Raw genomic sequence first — 19,496 nt, 5'->3', positions numbered from 1 at the left:
ATACTTTCAGCTAACACATATAGTCAAAAATCGTTTTTCAGGAAAATGTGAAAGGATATGAAATTGGTGAAAATTTGTCTGACTGTGAGGCTTGGAAAGTGTGACGAGTGGTCTGAAGCTGTGAATGGAGTCCCTCAAGGGTCAGTAATACGGGCTGTGTGGTCAAATACATGCACTGGTGACCTAGAAAACAAGCCACTGCTTACACTTAGCTTTCACATTTCCATTTATAAAATAATGTTTCTCTGTGTTTATATCAAGATGCAGATGCAAATTTTGAGACCTCTGTTACAGCCCTGTTTAAGTCAATGTCTCAAATCTTTGCATGCAGCTCAGGATCAGTCATGGGTTACTTCATTGCTAAACACATTAAATGAATTAAATCATAACATCAGGAGCAGCGGAAGCTTTAAAATCATAGAAGAGGAGTTGTGAGAAAGAAGAGGGGAAGAGATGAAGAGTAACAAGAGGTGTGTTTGCTGTTGGTGCTGCTGTGGGGAACAGTGGTAACATATGGTAGAAGCCAAATCCCACCTACAGGTAACTTCTGTCCCCTGAATACCTCTTTCAATTGTGAAGCAACTTAGTTTTCCAAACAGCTGCTGCTATCAGAGCAGGCAGCCAAAGCATGGCTGTTTGTCAGACTGTATTCTCATCATGCTCACCTGGAATCTGTTCTGCTGGAGTCTGGTGTCAAGTCCTACTGGAAAACAAACAAACAAGCAAAAAAGCCCAACAATTCATTGATAATTCAGACTTCCTGAGTTTGATATTTCTCCATCTAGATCGGTACAGATATCAGAATCAGAAATTTCAAGTTAAATAAACCCTGTCCATATTTCTTCCATATTCTATCTTAAAAGGTTTTTTACAATGTGGAATTTCACAATTAGTACCTGTGTCTTTTTTGAGATCTACTTCAAGAAAACATTTTCTGTAATAAAATAAAATAAAATAAAATAAAATAAAATAAAATAAAATCTTGGTCAAATGAAGAATAACTAATACCCAATCATGACATATAGTAATAATAGGATAGTAATAAAGAACTTGAAGAATTTGTAAAATGTTTAAGAAAGAAAATGCTGTATTTCTCCTAGTGAACAGGCCTGTAAAAGCCTGGATTATTAAAGAGGTACAAATAAAGATGAATAAAAGGTCTCGGAAGCTTACACACAATGTGTAGTTCTCTTGTAAGTATGTTCATTACTAGGGCTTCCAAAAAGTGTCCCAAATCAGTGAATGACACTGTCTGCAGTAATTTTTCAATTTATCAGTGTCTTAAAAAAAAAAAATCCTTCAAATGACTTTTTCTCTATACTATAATATTGTTGGGTTTCTTACTAATTCTCACACATAAAATGAAAATGTTCAGATTTTGAACAATGAAATAGTGATGTAAACACTGATATAAAATATACAGATAGAAGTATGATTTTCTCTGTCTTAGACATTTAAGGAGAACTGCATTATTAATAATGAATAAATGTATATTAATTTTTAATATTTATTTTACTAATATATGTAAGTCTGTAAATCTTTATGCACAAGGTACCTTGAAAATTGCATCAGGCTATCACCCACACATTTCTCACATAAATCCATCTATTCTCTCTGTAGAATATTCTCACAATAATACTGTTTTTATTCCCACAAGCCTCTAACTCTCACTGTTAAATAATGTGCATGCAGGAGTTTTGATTTAATCATGAGGAGCCTACATTATACTGTGACTCCTGAAACATCAACAAATGACAAAGCCTTTTGCACCTTTTGCAGATGGATGAAAAAGAGAAATCTTTTATATAAAGAGAATTTTTTTAAAATCTAAAATTTACCACTGTAATAAGCACAATCCAACAGTACTGGATTATTGGATAGTATGCATATGCATTGCTAGAAGAAGAAAATGTGTAATGGTAGAAGAGAAAGAAGAAACTGAGATGTAGTCCAGAAGGTTTAGGAAATATGTAATTCCTAATTAACATGATTAATCCTATAAATTGTATAAAAATTCTTTCATTTTGCATTAGGAACCAGTAGAGAGATTCTCTAACATAGGACAAAGGAAGTCTTCTAAAGATTTACAAAGAAAAGGAATTGAAAATCCAATTGTACAAATACCTGATTTTTAAACAAGACTCTTGTAGAGAAAGAATTACAATGTCTTTCTGATACTTTCAGTAGGTGTCTTGTATACAACATTTGACTCAAGAGTGCTGATTTCAAATTCAATGACAATCTAGTTCTAATAAAAAAGAATGCCCTCTTTGTTGAGAGACAATTTGAGTAGACACTAGTTTGGATGATAAACTGGTTTTACATAAATAAGACAGCATCCCTTTTCAAAACTGGAAAAGAGACGTTACTTTGGTCAAACGAAGTTATAATACACAGATTCACTTCCTGAGTAAGGATACCACATTTTAAATGTTTTAGATATCTCTGCATTCTACAGTATGTAAGGATGTTAAAACCAACTTATGGTTGGAACAGTTACCTTTAACTTAAGTGCATAATCCAGTTGCTGTTGGTTGCTTGTGTTTTGTTTTGTTGATTGTTAGTTAGTTTGGTTTTTTTTTAGTTAATGAGTCCCTCTAACTTTAACACCTTAGTCATAAAACTTAAGTTTGGAAAGATCATAGAATCACCAAAGTTGGAAAAGACCTGCAAGATATCCAGTCCAACTGTCCACCTACCACCAATATCTCCCCACTAGACCACGTTCTTTAGAATAACATCTAAACATTTCTTGAATGCCTCCAAGGACTGCGACTCAACCACCACCCTGGGCAGGCTGTTCCAGCACCTAATCACTCTTTCAGAGAAGGAATTTTTCCTAATGTCCAAAGTGAATCTCCCGTGGTGTAACTTGAGGCCATTACTGGCTACGTAGACGAAGAGACCAATCCCTGCCTTACCACAACATCCTTTCTGATAGTAGTAGAGAGATTTTCAAATGATCATCTATTCCAGCTCTAAAAGTATTTGAGATAATAATTTTTAAGATTTTCCTTGACAAAAGTTTTACATTCTTTTGTATCTCATGTTCTGATTTAAATAAAGAAGAAAAAAAAAATAAAAATAGAATAGTAAGAATAAAAGAATAAGAAGAATTCCTGCTCATCAGAGTGGGTACAATTGGGGACATCTCTAGTTCTGTACCCTGTTTCAACCAGAACCAATAAAACATGCACTCAGGGAAAAAAAAAAAAAAACAAAAAAAACAACCATGCAAATTATGCATGATCTACTTCTTTAGTATTTTCCCAAAGTCATGCTATTTTTGGCTCAGGAATTTCATGATTTGGCCAAGGTCCATATGAATTTATTAAATGACAGCAGGTTTCTCCTGTGTGGATTTATATCTCACCTGCAGTATTTTTCATAATATGAATTCTGATCTTTTATTTACAGAAAATATGGATTGGTTTGATTTGTTAATGAAAGGGAAACTTCAACTACTCAAGAATGGTAATTTGTGACCAAGAAGTGGAAAGTAAAAGAGGGTAAGAAACCCTGCCTGCAGAAGACGTTAAACTGGCTGAAAGTAGCCAGGGACTGAACAACACTATTTAAAATGCTGAAGATTCCCTCACTGACAGAAAAGAATTGCTGCAGCATTGTCTTGTAACAATCTCATACTTTGGTTATCATATTTGGCACTGGAGAATGAAGGATAAACAAAACATCAGGTTAAGGTACCCAATGCAAATGCTCATATGAGTTGTGCTTGTGTGGCATCTTTGTAGACTCAGAACTGCTTACGGAGGTAAGATGCTGACAAATGCATTTTTCAATAAATCTTTTTATAAACACAAATGTGTTTAATGCATCTTAAGGGGTAGACAAAATTCTCAACAATATCTTTTAGTTGATGTACCTGAATAAACTGCTCCAGTATGTTCCTATGGCATTTCACTGAACCACTTACGGTTTGTGAATTTTTAAAGTATCCCCCTTGTCTGACTCTTTACAGCTCCCATATTCCCACCTTGATAATTCCCAATATGGAAGACATTCCATATCTTTGAATATAATGTTTTGTAATATTTCTGAAACATTTGGTACTACACAATGATCACTATATATGTGTACACACATAAATAGATACATAAGCTATGAATAAATAAATAATTCTATCTTTGGGGCAAGATTTGAATGATCTTTGGTGAATGAAGCTGCATACAGACTGTTACACAAGATGATGACAAAAAAAAAAAAAAAAAAAGTAACACTGCTTATTAATGAGGACTATCTTCCTCTAAATTGAATGAGACAGGGATTTGGAGGATAAAAAAGTACACCCTTGCCTTAAATCTAAAAAATGTAATATGGCATTCACCAAAGGAGATAAAGTCAATCTTGATTCTGATATTATAATTATATATAAGCTTCTGTGTGTTTGGCATTATGAGCTATACAATACTCTTTAAACTTTTTTTTTTCCTCTGTATTTAAAGGACTAAAGTAAAAACTAGATATGTCTTTGGAAGTAATAAACAGAAGGGGACAGATGAAAGCAATAATATTCATCTAATTGTATTACAGAACAACTGCCCTTTATGACTGTCTTAGAGATTATGATGTATTTATATCATAGATTATGGTATCATTTAGAGAATGGCAAGATAATGGTCTTTCATGCTGAAAACCCTTCCTTGCTTCTCAACTCATGACATATATTTTAGCATAACTGTAATGGGAGAGAGAAGAATGAGGTTGATGTGTCTGCTTTTGGATGGGGAAACATCAGTAGAAGCAAAGAACTGTCATAGGTATATGCTAAAAACTGATTCCAGGTCTTAGAGCTGCATAGGGTATGAAAATGACTGTCAGTAGAGGAAAATATTAAAATAATTTTAAAGGTGTATAGGAAAATAAAGCCCTAATTGAAGGATGGGTCCTTGATGTCAGTGAAATACCTTCCATAATACCATGGTATTTAAATTCAGTAATATATCAGATTAATCAATAATGTACACAAGTCTGTATGTATGCAATTCCTGTTTCATAATACCTTGATTTGTAGCTAGATTTTCAAACCTGGGTGGCATGGTTAAATTTCTACACTCACATAAGTGTGTTCTAGACTTTACAGGTACATACTGATGCTTTCATTATCAAATAGTTTATAAATTATGTGCACAGATTTTATCTTTAGGCTTCCAGATAAGATTAATCATAGTGATTCAAGGTAAAACTTGTCAGATCTTGAAAAAAGGTGAATCACATCACTCTTTCTTACTGAGAACCTTAGATTTCTCAAAGTATACTTTCAAAGTATTGTTAAATGAACTAAAATATCTTGTTTACTGACACTGCTTGTCTCATTAATTTGATAAGGCTTGCAATGTTTTGGTTCTCATAATACCTCCTTTCCACTCATTCTTCACTGTAGCAGTTTTGATTTTTTTTCTGATGATTTTTAAATTGTTTTTGTATTATTTTATTTTCTCCTGTAATACGTAGATTTCAATCCATGATTTGGATTTATTCTGTAAATAAAATAAATAAGTATCTTTTTGTTTGTTTAAGAAAAAGTGATTGGAAGCTTATAAGATTATACTGAATTACTTTGAGTATTTATGTATCATATTGATACTGAGGAATTATAGAAGGACTTCAAAAAACGTAGTGAAAAAAATTGCAGACAACCTTCAACATGGATAAATATAAAGCAATATCTTCATATGAATTAAGGGAAATATAAACTAATGTTTATACAGTGCTGCATATGTCACTGGCATTTACCAGTCAGGAAAGAGATCCTGAAGACATTTTTGACATTTATCTTGAACGTTCAGCAAAATGTATAGTGGCAATGCAAAAGTAAATAATGTAAGACATGATGAGAAAGTCTATGGAGAATGCAGTTATCTGCTTTTCCATTTCTGCAAATATCTTGATTTCTTCCATATCACAGAATCAAAGATGACAGTTGAATAGAATCTCCTGCGTCTCAGTTTTTGCTCACTTCTTCTTGTCCTGGCACTGGGCACTACTGAAAAGAGCCTGGCTGTGAAGACGATAAAGCTGTTACTCTTCAAATCCCACTGTAGGAGAAAGTTTGAATTTTACTACCCCCATAAGGCTGTGGAGGTAGTCTCTATAAGTTGGTTTAGTAAACTGACTACATCTTGTTTCATCCACTCTCCTACAGTCAGAGTTGCCACTCAGTAGATCAGGTGTCAGGTTGTAAAGGCAGACAATATTGGTATATTTTATGAGGGAACCACATACTTTCACAGATAACATGTTCACAAATGAATAAAAAGGAGAGTAAATGTCTGCTGCCCCTGAATCCAGAATCTGCAGATGTTAGGAAATGAACAGGGAGAATGTCCTGCAGGAGGATACTGTCAAGCATTCTGTGTTCTCCTTTGGCAACATCTCTTGAAGGCACTGGAGACACAATCACAGGCCAACAGATAGATGGAACAATTATCTATTACAGTGTGACATTTCTCATGTTATCATTTAATAAAAACACATTCAAATTTGAATTTCAACCTAAGTATTAATTCCAAAATTTCTTTCCCTTTCATTTAAATTAAGTGGTTTCTCAGTGTTACTGACAGAGCATAGGCTTAGTAGGAAGAAATCATAGTCCTGGAAAGTGATTGTAACAATACTATGTGATAACATGCAGTGCAGACAGTTTCCTAATTGACAAAGAATCTTTAGGTAGCATTTTCATCAGTAAAACAACTAATTATTATTTAGAATGCAAATAGTAAAAATTTTATTTATTATTTTGTGATATTTCAGATTATCCTTCTGTAGGTGCCTTGAAAGTTGCAATAGTTTCTTTAACCACTTAATATAAAAGGCATTTTTGAGAGTGCAAGATGTGTAACATGCAATACTTGAACAGTATTCTACATTGATCAGAGTGACTTCAATTTTCTAATCAGCTGCCGTTTTCACTTTCTCCTGTCTGGAAACCATTTCACTGTGAAGTATGGCTGAAGAGCGCTGTGTGAATGCTTTGACATTTATCCCCTTTTTCTTCTGCTCAGTCTAATCAGATCAGATGGAACCCTACATACTCTTAAAGCTGCAAAGAACATGGGAAGTATGTATAGTTTATAGTATAATAGTAATAGTATATTCTTTCTATTTTAAGAGTAAAGCTATGTTTAGGTGATACTAAATAAATCTGTGAACTGTTCTCACTGAATACAAATCAAATACTCTAATTGGCACATTTTAGTTCTCAAGCTATTGATCTCAATTACTGATCATGAAGATGTGGTGCTTCAAAACTCTTGGGCTATGAAACAAGGATTTTTCCTCTACAATGATGTGGAAATACACTAAGGTCATTTGTAAAATATAATGCACAATGAATTGAAAATGCTACATGGCTGAAAAATAGGAACATCTATTCTTTTTGAGAAACTTATCTTTTATTTTCCAAGAATTCTCGTTCATATACAAGGTTTTTTAATCAGATGGGATGTGGAAAAGTTTTGATTAAAAGATTAATATTTTTAAAGTTTGTTAAACCATTTCCATATTCCATATACACAGTTTAATCTAAAATATCATTAACACATAGGGTGAGGTAAAATTTTTACAACAATGAAGTAGAATGTAGTCAAAACCTAGTCCCAAAACTGTATTCAGTTACATTTTCAATATTTGATTTTTATGAACGCTTTTTTTCTGTACTTCTTACTGTAAAGCCTCATTTGTTCTGAAGTAGACTGCTAGTAAAGGCAGAGAACTCCATACGTGATAACTAAATGCTATATGGCAAATAAATATAAATATATTGTGTAAATGTCATTAAGAAATAGCAAATATCATTAAAGGGCAAAATATAAATACGGATATGAGTACTTTATCAGCAATATGGTGAATAGCAGAAGTTGACTTATTTTTTAAGAATAAGTAGATGTCATACATAAATGCAGATATAAATAAATTTCAGCGTTCTGCATTTCATAAAGAAACATGTAAACACTTAAAGCATCTATAACAGTTACAGTAGCCTAGTAACTGAGGAGAATACAGGGAAATCAATAGAAGGTGCAGCACAATTTCAGTTTAGTTGCCTTATATTAAATATCATGCAATCTTGCTTCTCGACTTTCCTACAGAGCATAGATTTTCAGGGGATTAATACTAAAGGCATTATCACCCAGACGTACTTTGAGCTCCTTACCTCACTGGCTGTTTGGACACAATTTTTTTTTTCTTGTTGTTGTTCTTTGTCACCCAATCTGAAAATCATCTGTTTGATACAAGACCAGAAAGACAAAATAGAAACAACACTGGCAGTGTAAGACAGATGATTTCAGAAGTTTTCCTCGCCTTTCACCCCCCCACCCCCCAAAAAAAAAAACCTAGAGATACAGATGAAATTATAATGGAACTTTTTTTTTTTTTTTCATTTACTGTTTAATAAAACCTACATGCAGGTTTTATTAAATTCAATTTTAAAAATATTTTCTGTCATTGTTTATAGCCTATTTGTCTGCTCTTCAGAAAATTCAGAAAATGCTTTGTGTTGGATCAATATTTTCCATAGTTTTTCTTATCTTTACTAGCTGTATGGAAGAAACGTAATGATTATATTCTACTACGGCTGTTGCTTTTTAAGGTACTTATTATTAATAATTACTATAATTAATAATAATAACAATATAATTAATTGTTGATGATTGGTGATGGCATGTTTGAAAGTGAAAACAGACAGCTGTCCTTGCTCCTGGCAATGGGTATATGTGCAGCTCATGAGATCTACAAGATGCCTTTAGGACTTAGTATCAAAAATTTCTGAAAATATTTTTAGTATTTACTTCAGTTGAATACAAAAGTCTGACATTTTTAGGCCACGGTAACGTTACCCAAAAATTCACTAGCACAATACATTGCCTTACATTGCTTTTTCTTAGAGAAATATTGGCACCAAAAAATGTATCAATAATTTGTAACCTGATATAAAGACAATGGAATTAGGAGATACTGCCCTCAGTGGAACTATAGAAAAACTTCCACGTAGTAATTACATGCTGTTACTTTTCAGTAACTATTGTGGTTTACACCAAATTGCTAGTGAGGAAAAATCAGAGAATTCATTTGGGTATGAAGAGGTCACAAATTAATAATTATTTTTAAGAGATAGAAAAACAGTAATTGAACATCCAAAATAAAAATACTCTATTATAGTTTTGATTTAAAATTCATAAGTGTTAGTGAAAATGTTTGAAGTCTTTGCTATTTCTCTGTTTCACAGTCAATTTGTTTCACATCTGGTCATGACAGCAAGTGTATAAATAACTGAACAAATGAGCAAAAATTTTGAAATTATCAGGGCCATCATTTAACACTAAAATCATTATTTGAAATGCCAAAGACTGCTGTAGTATTATCAAGAAGACATGGGCCTGAAGGATATTGTGTGGGTATCTGTGTGAACACTGGCTTCGCCAGTTCCAACTGATCCCCATATTTTTTACACCTTAGAAAAGAAAGAATGGCCCCCAAGGATCCTATAGAGGGACAGCTTTGTTAGTACTACATGCAGTATTCCCAGTGTTTACTGAAAGATGAGTATCCCTCGCAAGATGATCTCAGAAGACCACAGAACTTGCAATGATCTGTTAAATGTCCCAGATGTCCCACAGCCCAGAAATTATGTGCATCTGCAGAAACTGTGCTGTATTATGAAGTATGCTAATACAACTTTTTAAACATCTCTATGACCTACCTCCTTTGATCTTCTAAAAGAACAAGCGAAATATTCTCTAAAAATGAAAGCAGGTTTTTCAAGTATTCAAGAATTATCTCAAATCTGTATTTGCTTTACAGATATCTGCACAGAGAGGAGAGAAAAAAAATCCTGCTAAACGTTAAAGGGAAATGGAATAAAGGCCTGCAATGTATCACTGCTTTCAAATATGCCCATCTAGAAAGATGGTAAGTTGTGTCCAGTAGCCCCTTTCACATTAAACGTTGAGCATTTTGTTCTAATGCACAAGACAGTTTATTTTAGCAACCTTTGTGGCGTGTGGTGTTCTGACTAAATACCAAAGAAAACAGTCAAAAAAAATGAAATGTTACTGTATACTTATTTAGCAGTAATCTGGATCTTTAAATCATTTTAAGTGACAGAATGGGAACATATATAAGGTGTTCTTCCCTTGAGAGAGCAGAAGTGTTTTCAACTATGTACGAGGTAAAATTTTTAAGGCTGCACAGTAAAGTGAAATTTTAATTACTGTAACAGAAACAGGCAACAGTTTTTCTGTGATCATAAAGGAAAAATATTCAACTGTAAACCATGAAATTTGTGCCTTAGCATATTACAAAAACAACAAACAGCAATAAAAAAGATATAGTCAAAGATGAGTTACTATTTCATATCTTTCATTTATCACATTGTTTTTATTGCCACTAGGTACCTTCCTGATACAAAATCTGAATCAAGTTGCAATGAAACATTTACAGATTTTACTCTGAAAACACACACTGAAGCTAAGCTCATGGATACCAGTCACACCTGTAAAAACTGAAATTATGAAAAGATAACAAGTCTGAGATAGGAAGACAAGGAAATTCCCTGCATCTGTATTTCTGTTTTATCTTTAGTGTTCTGTATCACAAATTATTTTTCCTCTCAGAGGATTTCAAAAGCATGTGTTAATCAATGAAATAATTATTCTAGTCATATTTCATAATACTGTAATTCTCAAGCATGGAATATCAATATTTTCTTTTAATTACATAAGCAATTTTATAAAATTTATGTGCATGGAGTTAAGCACATCCATGGATCTCTGTAATATGCCTTCAGTTGAGAATGTCTGAAGTGTCTAAAATCGAAGTATTTTAAAGAAAGAAAGAAAATAAGGTTTTTAAGTATTATAAACATCAAATGAATTAAAACTGCACTTTGTGTAGCTGTTATTTACTATGTGGACTGTTATTTACTATAGTGGACTGCAGTTGCATGTGTAAAGGTAGATTTTCAAGTGAGAAGCAAATTGAACTTCCTGCTATTTCTGTGTAGCGTACCATTTGTTAATGTAAATATGAATGGAAGGATTTAGAATGTTTAAATAAAAAGAAATCTTAATTTCAAAAAACTTGTATTACATGTTTTTGTCACAAAAAGTAGTGGTTACCGATGTTTAAATATTTACGCTCCTTTTATTAAACCTATGCATAGAAATCACTGTAAAAATAATTAGTGCATGTTCGAAATCTCACAAAAAAAGCTGGCCTATACACAGTGTTCTAGCCAGAAGTGCAGGTTTTTCTCTTCTGCTCACAGGAGATGTATCTCAAAGAGTCATGCAAATGTGACAGTGAACTTCAATGAAAACTAGTACTTCCAGTCATATGTAGATTCAAGAGTTACTGGAATTTTAATCAACAGGCATATGTTTAGTACTTTAGCATTTTCCTTTTCCTGATTTTGTATTTCAGTAAAATATTAAGATATTTAAAATATAAAAACTACTTGCATCAAAACTGGTTGTGAAATTCCCTTTTTGTTTTCAAAAGCTTCAGGATTACTGACTTAGTAAAAAGAGTTGGCCATTGCTGTCTATCATACATTTCTGCAGAGGGGAAAAATGTGACAGTATGAGCAACCATTCAGCAACTACTAATTCTGGAATTTTCATTCTGATTCTCACTGTAGCATCAAGCTTCTGATCCAAAAATCCCATTAGTGAGCTGCTATGCAGTAACTATAAGTAACCTTTACCAGTAGTTGGATTACTGGCATTTTCATATAATGAGTTTTCATATAAGACTACATTTTGTTGCTAACATTCTGCATGTATTTTGCAGAGTAGGAGTAGGAGTGATACCTCATCCAAAAATGCATTCAAGATTTTTGTATAAGATTCACTGAAAAACTACTAGTCATAACACATTGGATTTAGTTGTTACATAAAAGGTTTTCGCAAATAAAACTTATTTGAAACATAATCCGATTGAGCTCTTCTTAATAAAAGCGTCCTGTTACTCAAAGTCTGTAATGAGTACATCATGAAAACAAAAATATTTTTACCAAAAAAAAGAATTTTAAAATGTTCAACTTAAGGTATTATTACAGCAGGCTAACTGTTTGGATGAAACCTTTATAACTGAAATTCAAATAGGGGAATTAAATCCCCCATTCTAATTAACCTCTCCATAAATCAATCTAAGGATTTGTCAAGGCTATTTATCATTAATAATGTGCAGCTTATGTTTCTAAACAGGATAACGCATGATGCACTGCAGAAGCTTCACTGACACCTCTTCAGCATTACACATGCATCTTACCACTCAGGAACAATATTTCCTTTTCAATTGTGCCAAAAAAGAAAAAAAAACTGACAGAATCCTTTATGCTCATAGTAGTTATTATTTATTTTTGCTTTATATTGAAAATCCATTTTTGCAAAACCCATGATTTTTTATTTCATCAATGCAACTATCAAATTACATTTTTGCAGGTCAAGTTATTGGAGTGCTGGTAGTAGTTACAGGTGTTGCCTAAAGGTAGTATTCAGCAAGCATATGGCTCATTTTTCAGATTTATATTAGTTATATGCCAATCTGGATTCTAAATGAGGCACACTGCTTTAATAAAGATGACTTACATGTGCTGTAAAGCAATCTTCTCCACATGTCCCACTCTGTGCTCTGCAGACTTGGCTTCCAACACCTCTGTTCTTCTGGTCCTGAGTGTTTCAAGAGCAAAGTCTATTAGTCATGCTAGGTTGTCATTCATTATGCAATAGGACAAATGTCCACCAAAACTTAGGATAAAACCACACAACCCAGCCTTCTTGAACTGACAGAATGTTTGAACATTTGCTTTCAAGGAGGAAAGCAGCTGCATCCCTGTCTTATTCCACTAAAACTGGCTTTGTTAAATTACTGTATAAAATAAAGCAAGTAAATAAAAGTCATTTCCAGATTTCATTTTCAGAGGCAAAATATAATACCACAGTATTTTCTCAGTCTGGAAAATGGTCCTAGTATTTCAGGCATAAGAGAGACCAGTTTATTACTAAAGAAATAAAATAAATAACCTCCTCAAGTGCTTAAGCTAATTTAAAATTTTTGATGCTATCCACTGAAATATTTCAGATCATATGTATTAGACAGAAGCTTAATTCCCCTGCCCTCCAAAGCTTGTTTGATCAATAAACTGATGCAAATTACTCCTAACAAATTGCAAATAACTAGTAATAAGTGATTTTTATAAACTTTAGTCTGCATTTAATCAAAGAGTTTCTTACTGTTTTTAATTTCTGGTGCTTTCACAATCCAATTCCTTTAGGACTGAAAAGTCAGAGTGTAAGAAATTGACTTTTGTTAATTTACTTTTTTTGTCAATTTTTTTTTTGTACACTACATTAAGTACTCTTCTTCCAGTAACCTATATCCTTCTGACCCTACTACACTATTGATCTTCTTTTTCATTCCAGAAAAATCTTGCTTAGCTAAAATGTATACTTTCTCACACTATCAGCTGTGTAGCCCAAATAAAGCAATCAATGGATACATTAGTAGGCATATATAATTTTAAAAATGTAAGTAACTTATGCTGATAAGTTGAGTTATAAATTTATACAGTTTACTTGATGGTACCATATCAATACAACTAAAATATTAAGATACAAGTACCATAATAATAAATAACACAGTTATTACTGCATAACTATGAAATAAATCCAGACTCAATGTGAAATGACTTCTCGACTTCTAAATTCCACTCCAGTTAATCCAGCTGAGGCTGTTTTTCAGCTTTCTAAGTAGCTGTCACAGACCAAAAGGGAAAGGAAGCTACCTAGCTTAAGGGTTCTTAGTGATCATAAAATATGAGGGATGTTCAAAAATATAAAGGCTTTGTTCACTAAATATTTTTGTTTAGTGCAAATCAATACAACTCACCACTAGTGTAATACTGTAACGCTATAATGTGGTGGAGAGTACAGCAATAATAGCACAGTGACACAATCCTAGGCTGCAGCAAATGAGAACAAGCCCAAATGCAGCAGCCATAGACACAAAAACAAAGGAAGAAAAATTGCTTACCTTCAGAAGGCCTCAAGTAGGCAGAGATCACCAGCAAAACACCTGCACCTCCACTTCCAACCCTTAAATGAGATCTGGAAAGGGGTGGAGCCAGGATCCACCCCTCCTAGTCACTCAAGTTCGTTGCGTGCCCCTGAGTTCCCCTTGGTTGGCCATGCCTTCCCAGGTGCTCAGCCATTATTTCAGGCCATGACTTAGCATTTCTGCTACAACTAGCAAGAATATTACAACAGTAAAAATACAAACACGTCAGGACTAGACTTATGACAGATTATATAAATACATATTTATTTAATTCCTGTTACCAATTGCATCAAACAGATCCTAGAAGGAGGAAAGAAGGTAGCGTGTGTGTCAATAAAAGAAAATAAACTACCAAACAGATAAAAAATAATTACCCAAAAGAAAACAACCATCACATGAATAAAAATAAAGCAATTACCACAAAGGAAAATGAAACACTGAATGTTCAAAATAAAACAATTATCAAAAGAAAACAGTCTGTCCCCAGAAACAGGCTGAAAAGGAGAATAAAGTGGAGTCTCACTTGGAAGCTGATCAGCATCACCAGGCATGGAGTGTTACAGAGTTTAGGAGTCAATGTTGTTAAGTCACAGAGTCAACACAAAGTTTCAGTGAAGCTTCAGCCTGTTAAGCAAGGAAAGAAAAAGAAACAGAACATTGAGCACTTGAAGTTTCTCAGAGAAAGCTCCATCTTGGATAAAAATCATGTCATTTTTATAGGGCACAACTTCTTACGTAAAAAATAGGTCCTCTTAGTTTTGGTCTTCTTCCTGTTAGAGTCTATAGATAATATTTCTTCTTTCAACTAAAGTTTATTCCTCACAATGATCTCCCCTTCCTCAGTTGATAAAACATTCCTCCCTTCCTCTTTTTGGTCTTAGCAATGGAGCATTGAGGATGCCTTGCATAAGAGATGTTGAGTCATACCTCAAAGTTTCTAGTTCTCAGGTTCAGTTTTCTACTTGGCAGACTTTTCTTTAGCATGTTTTAGCAGCTATTTTATGTCAAACTTTCTTATTACAGTCAGATTACCTCTACAACTGCTCCAATCAACAGATAAAGTTACTATGAGCCACACAGATTCACTCAGAAAATTTCTGAATGTCTAGTCTTGCTACATTATGAGTTGTGCATGAATTTACTTGAAGATGTCACGGAAAACAAACAAACAAACAGACAAGCAAAAAAATGTTTTAACTTCCAAGAGGTATTTTTTCTCATTCAACTAATTAGGATACTTATATAACTTCTGCAGCCAACATTTAATTCTTTGGCAAGACTGTTGTCTTGGCTTGTTATTTCACTGATGATTATCAAAATTTCTCTTTTCTCAAATATTTTCTCACTCTAGAGATTTACTTAAACAACTGGGGTTTCAAAACTCTATGTATGAAATAGCCATTTAACTATTTAATAAGTAGATGTGTTATCAAAATCATGCAACTGCAGCCTTCATGATACAAAGCATTTACATTTCAGAATTACATTTAGAAGACAAATGTGGATTAGTTAAGAATTAAAACTAACCACAATAGTCTCCAAGGCAGCTACTAACTCTTAAGCCAAGCTCTGAAAAGCCCTGTGATATACTAACAAGTCTGATCATAATAAGATGCCCAAATTTTTGAAGAATGTTGGCCTTCAATTACAATTTTTTTTTGTGATGTAGTAAGCAGAACTAAAAAAATAAAGAATTTCAAAGTCTACAGCTGCAATGACAGAACATAGCCAGAAAGCTATCATTCAGATCCTAAAGATGCTTAGGAAAACTAGAAATGAAATTAATCATGAGACTTTTTCTCCTTTTTTGTGCCAATGATACAAGTAGAAAGATACAGTAATATAAGAATGGCTGTATGTTAAATACAAAAAGATATCAACTCTAGATAAACTAAGCAAAGTAGCATTCTAGATATTGGCACTGTACAAGTTGTATCCCGTGTATGTGAAAAAAAGTCACAACAAAATTACAGAAAATACATTGTTTAAAACTTAGTGCCATTCAACCAAGCTAATCCTGATCTACAATAACTTCAGGCAAACTTTTTTTCAGGACACAGGAGAACATCTGATTTAAGAATCTCATATTTGCACAGCTTTAAAGTTTTGGATTTTTTAAATAATAAAAGAGGGTTAAAAGTCAAATATTTAGTGGAAACAGTGCTGAGAGATGCCTTTTGCATGAAGGAGTAAGCAGAAAATGCCTCACAAAGCCTTCTATCCGTGGCATCTTTAATTGAATTCTAAATGTGCCTAGCTTAAGCTTAAAGTTGTTGAATCAGAGGTTCTAGGATTCTTACAAGCTTCTGTTATAAAAGAAGAAAAAAGGAAATCTTATTGGAACATGTGGCTTAAGCTCAATGATTCATCTTGCCTTTACAGATCCTTTACTCATAAAGGTAATTATTCCATTGCACTCTTCAAAGTTTTGTAGCAACTTTCATATCGATAGCTAATCCTAGATTTAGGACAATGAACTACACCCTAGGAACAACATCAAACACTTATGAACTACACAAAAATATTTAAGTAGCAAAAAAATCATATATATGAAGAATTAATCAAATTCTTCAAACAGATTAGCTGAGTTATGAGCAGTGCATGTATTGAGACTAATGATTTTATGCAGTTTCTTCTGTGTCATATTAATAATTTTACTGTTTTCATTTTTGATATTTTAATTATGTAATTTACATAATATAATACTATTCTTAGCACTATAAAAAGTTGATTAAATGTTCAAGGGTTCCAATTATAAAAGGCTTAAATATAATCTGAAATTTATATTACTATGATGATTGTGAAAGTGTGTGACACTTAGTGTACATATTTCTGATATTCTGAAATCCAACACATAGCCTTTTTCATTTAATCAGATGTGCCTCTTTTCAAAATGCCACTGAAATTGTGGAACCTTTCCCACTTTGTACAAAAGAATCACAAAATTTATTCTGGGAGAAAAATTAAGAAATTCAGATCATTCAGTAGCAATTTAGGGCTTCAACAGTCTCTGAAATCATCCCTTTGATTCCTAATGGGGAAGATTTGCCAGCAGTTTTCAATCTGATTGTAACTATCTGCTTTATCACATAGGTCTATTGGAAAAGCAAAAGGTCCAGTTTCCTGCTTTTGCTTCAATTCAGTCAGCATCAGGAAGCAAAGATAAGGATGAAATGTTGCTGAATAGAGGACTGTCTCCTATAAGCATATATTCCAAAAACTACATTAGCAAAAAGTTAGTTAACAGATTCCTGACTCCACGGAATTCAGGGCCAGAATTCATTAGGATAAGGATTTCAATTATTGTGTTTCCTGAAATATAAAGAAACATTTTAATCATTTTTAGTTATGTCACTCTTATTCTAATGTTATACCAGCTGACAGTAAAATAAAATAATCTAAACAGGTGTTGAAATGAAAAAAGAAACACCTAACTGCATCACATTTAGAGGGGATATGGTAGTGCTTATATAGGAAAAATGAGGGAATTTTGTAGGACAAAATTTTCATAGGTATTGGTAGGATAATAGAAAATGTGGTTCCTCACATAAGTCTGAGTAAGCCTGAAGAATTCATATTGTCTTGTATATGAAATAAAGAGAGTGAATGAAAATATATATGCATTGTTTGTTGCACATGTGTATAGACATGTATATGACACGCTATAATATTACTCGACAAAAATAGTGAAAAATAATTTCTGACTTTGTAATGCAGAACTAATATCACTGTCTATTAATCTGTGCTTATCCTCGGATATAAAGCATACATATATTGTAATGCATTTATAGTTCCTCCTAGTGCATTGTCAGTAAGAATAAGATTTGAAAAAGAAATTGAGAAAAGTATTCTGTGGTTTGTATATGGCTATAGAGTAAATGAAGTCAGAAAACATACCTGTATGGAATATTTTGTATTGAAACAGCTTACAATTTTATAGCAGTATTAAAAGAATTTATGTGTTAAATTAATCTGATGTGGGATACAATTTGATACTTAGCTAGTCACTGTAAGTTGTTTTTATAAGTAATGGAATATTATGGTTATAGCTATGACTCAGTTCATCATCTTCCACTGTAAGTATCCAAAATAAGTTAAATTAATCACATCATATAACCTCTTATTGATTATAAAGTGATCTTGATAAGATAGCTGAGATATTACTTTACTAAATGTTCAAAGTTAGGTGAGATTAATATAATCCCTCAGGTCTGTTTTTCTTTGAGACTTAATCACATTATTTACCTTTTCATTGTATGTACTTCTGCAAAATAAATTTAGATTGCACAGACAATCATGCTCATTTTCAGAATATCAATAGTAATAACATGTTCTCTGGCCACATGCATTTTGTTAAAAATAAAACAACAAACGAACAACAACAACAAAAGACTGATTAGGAAAGTGCTGATAATGTACAGAAATTATTTTTAGCACTTGTCAAAAAAATGCCTTTCAGAAGCAGAATATTCTAAAGAATAAGAGATTTTCAGCAGAAAGGAGATTTTACATAAAGTCCCTTGCTAAATACATTCATCAGCTTCTTGTTTGTAACTCCAGGGCCTCTACTGCAAGAGCATTTCTAATTCATTCTCATTTGTGGAGCCCTGTTTTTTCCGCTTCTTCAGAATGCAATGTTATCTAATGTTATTTCATGCTGAGATGAAACACTGACTGTGTCAGTAAGGATAACTGCTGAGAAAGAAGAATAAAAGTATAGTGTACATCTAATAGTTCAATGTCTTCACTGGGGATATGCTGAGCTAGTGAATTCGCATCATCTATGTCTAATGAATTACCTCATGCAGTATTGGTTCTAGTATGTGAGAAGATGCAAAGGCAAAAAGTTTAATCAATATACTGCATCTGGAAAATTTATCCTTACTTATAAAAAAATAAACAAATAAACTCAAAATTTTGTTAACTTAGACTTTGTTAGGATTCACCATAATTTATTTCTCGAGTTTGAAATACATTCTTGACTACAGATATAAAGGAATCAGTCTTCTGTTCTGACTAGAAGTTTTAAAGATTTTATCTGCTATCCCATTTTGGGCCAATACTAAGTTATACTGAAAATGCATATGAAGGAATTCCCTGTCAAAGATTATTCCATAATCATTTTCCAGAGCCTTCAACCTAGGCTTTAACTTTGTGACCATGACAATGATGTGGGAATCTCATATTCAAGCATTATAGCTTTCTAGAAGTTATAGCATTTGAATTGTTGAAAGTATCCCCAAGATCATAGCTGGTAATTAGACTGCAGAATCTCTGATTATTCATGTAGCTTATATATAAAAGGCTGTACTGAAAGAACCTGTTGAAAAAGATAAAGTTCCAAACTGATGCATAAATTTCTGATAATTCACACAAGTGACATAAAAGTATTGTGAACAGGACATCAGGAAATGTTT

General features: G+C 32.9%; 1 long non-coding RNA gene across 3 annotated transcripts; it reads right to left on the bottom strand.

Annotated features, from left to right (window-relative positions):
* Positions 1-304: 304 nt before the first annotated feature.
* On the bottom strand, positions 305-14,120 carry LOC116226033 (uncharacterized). Of its 3 annotated transcripts, none has more exons than XR_016466483.1 (4): positions 14,056-14,120; positions 12,612-12,692; positions 8,174-8,242; positions 305-700 (listed from the first exon to the last, which is right to left on the bottom strand). It is a non-coding gene; the product is annotated as an uncharacterized LOC116226033 (long non-coding RNA). The 3 variants fall into 3 exon arrangements; XR_016466482.1 differs by lacking the exon at positions 305-700 and adding an exon at positions 5,544-6,019; XR_004166208.2 differs by lacking the exon at positions 305-700 and adding an exon at positions 6,045-7,060.
* Between the last annotated feature and the right edge of the window lie 5,376 nt (positions 14,121-19,496).

The sequence above is a fragment of the Phasianus colchicus genome, chromosome 4, assembly GCF_987193195.1.
Source record: "Phasianus colchicus chromosome 4, bPhaCol1.hap1.1, whole genome shotgun sequence".
Lineage (NCBI taxonomy): Eukaryota > Metazoa > Chordata > Aves > Galliformes > Phasianidae > Phasianus > Phasianus colchicus.
This window is presented reverse-complemented; position numbering and strand designations above follow the sequence as displayed.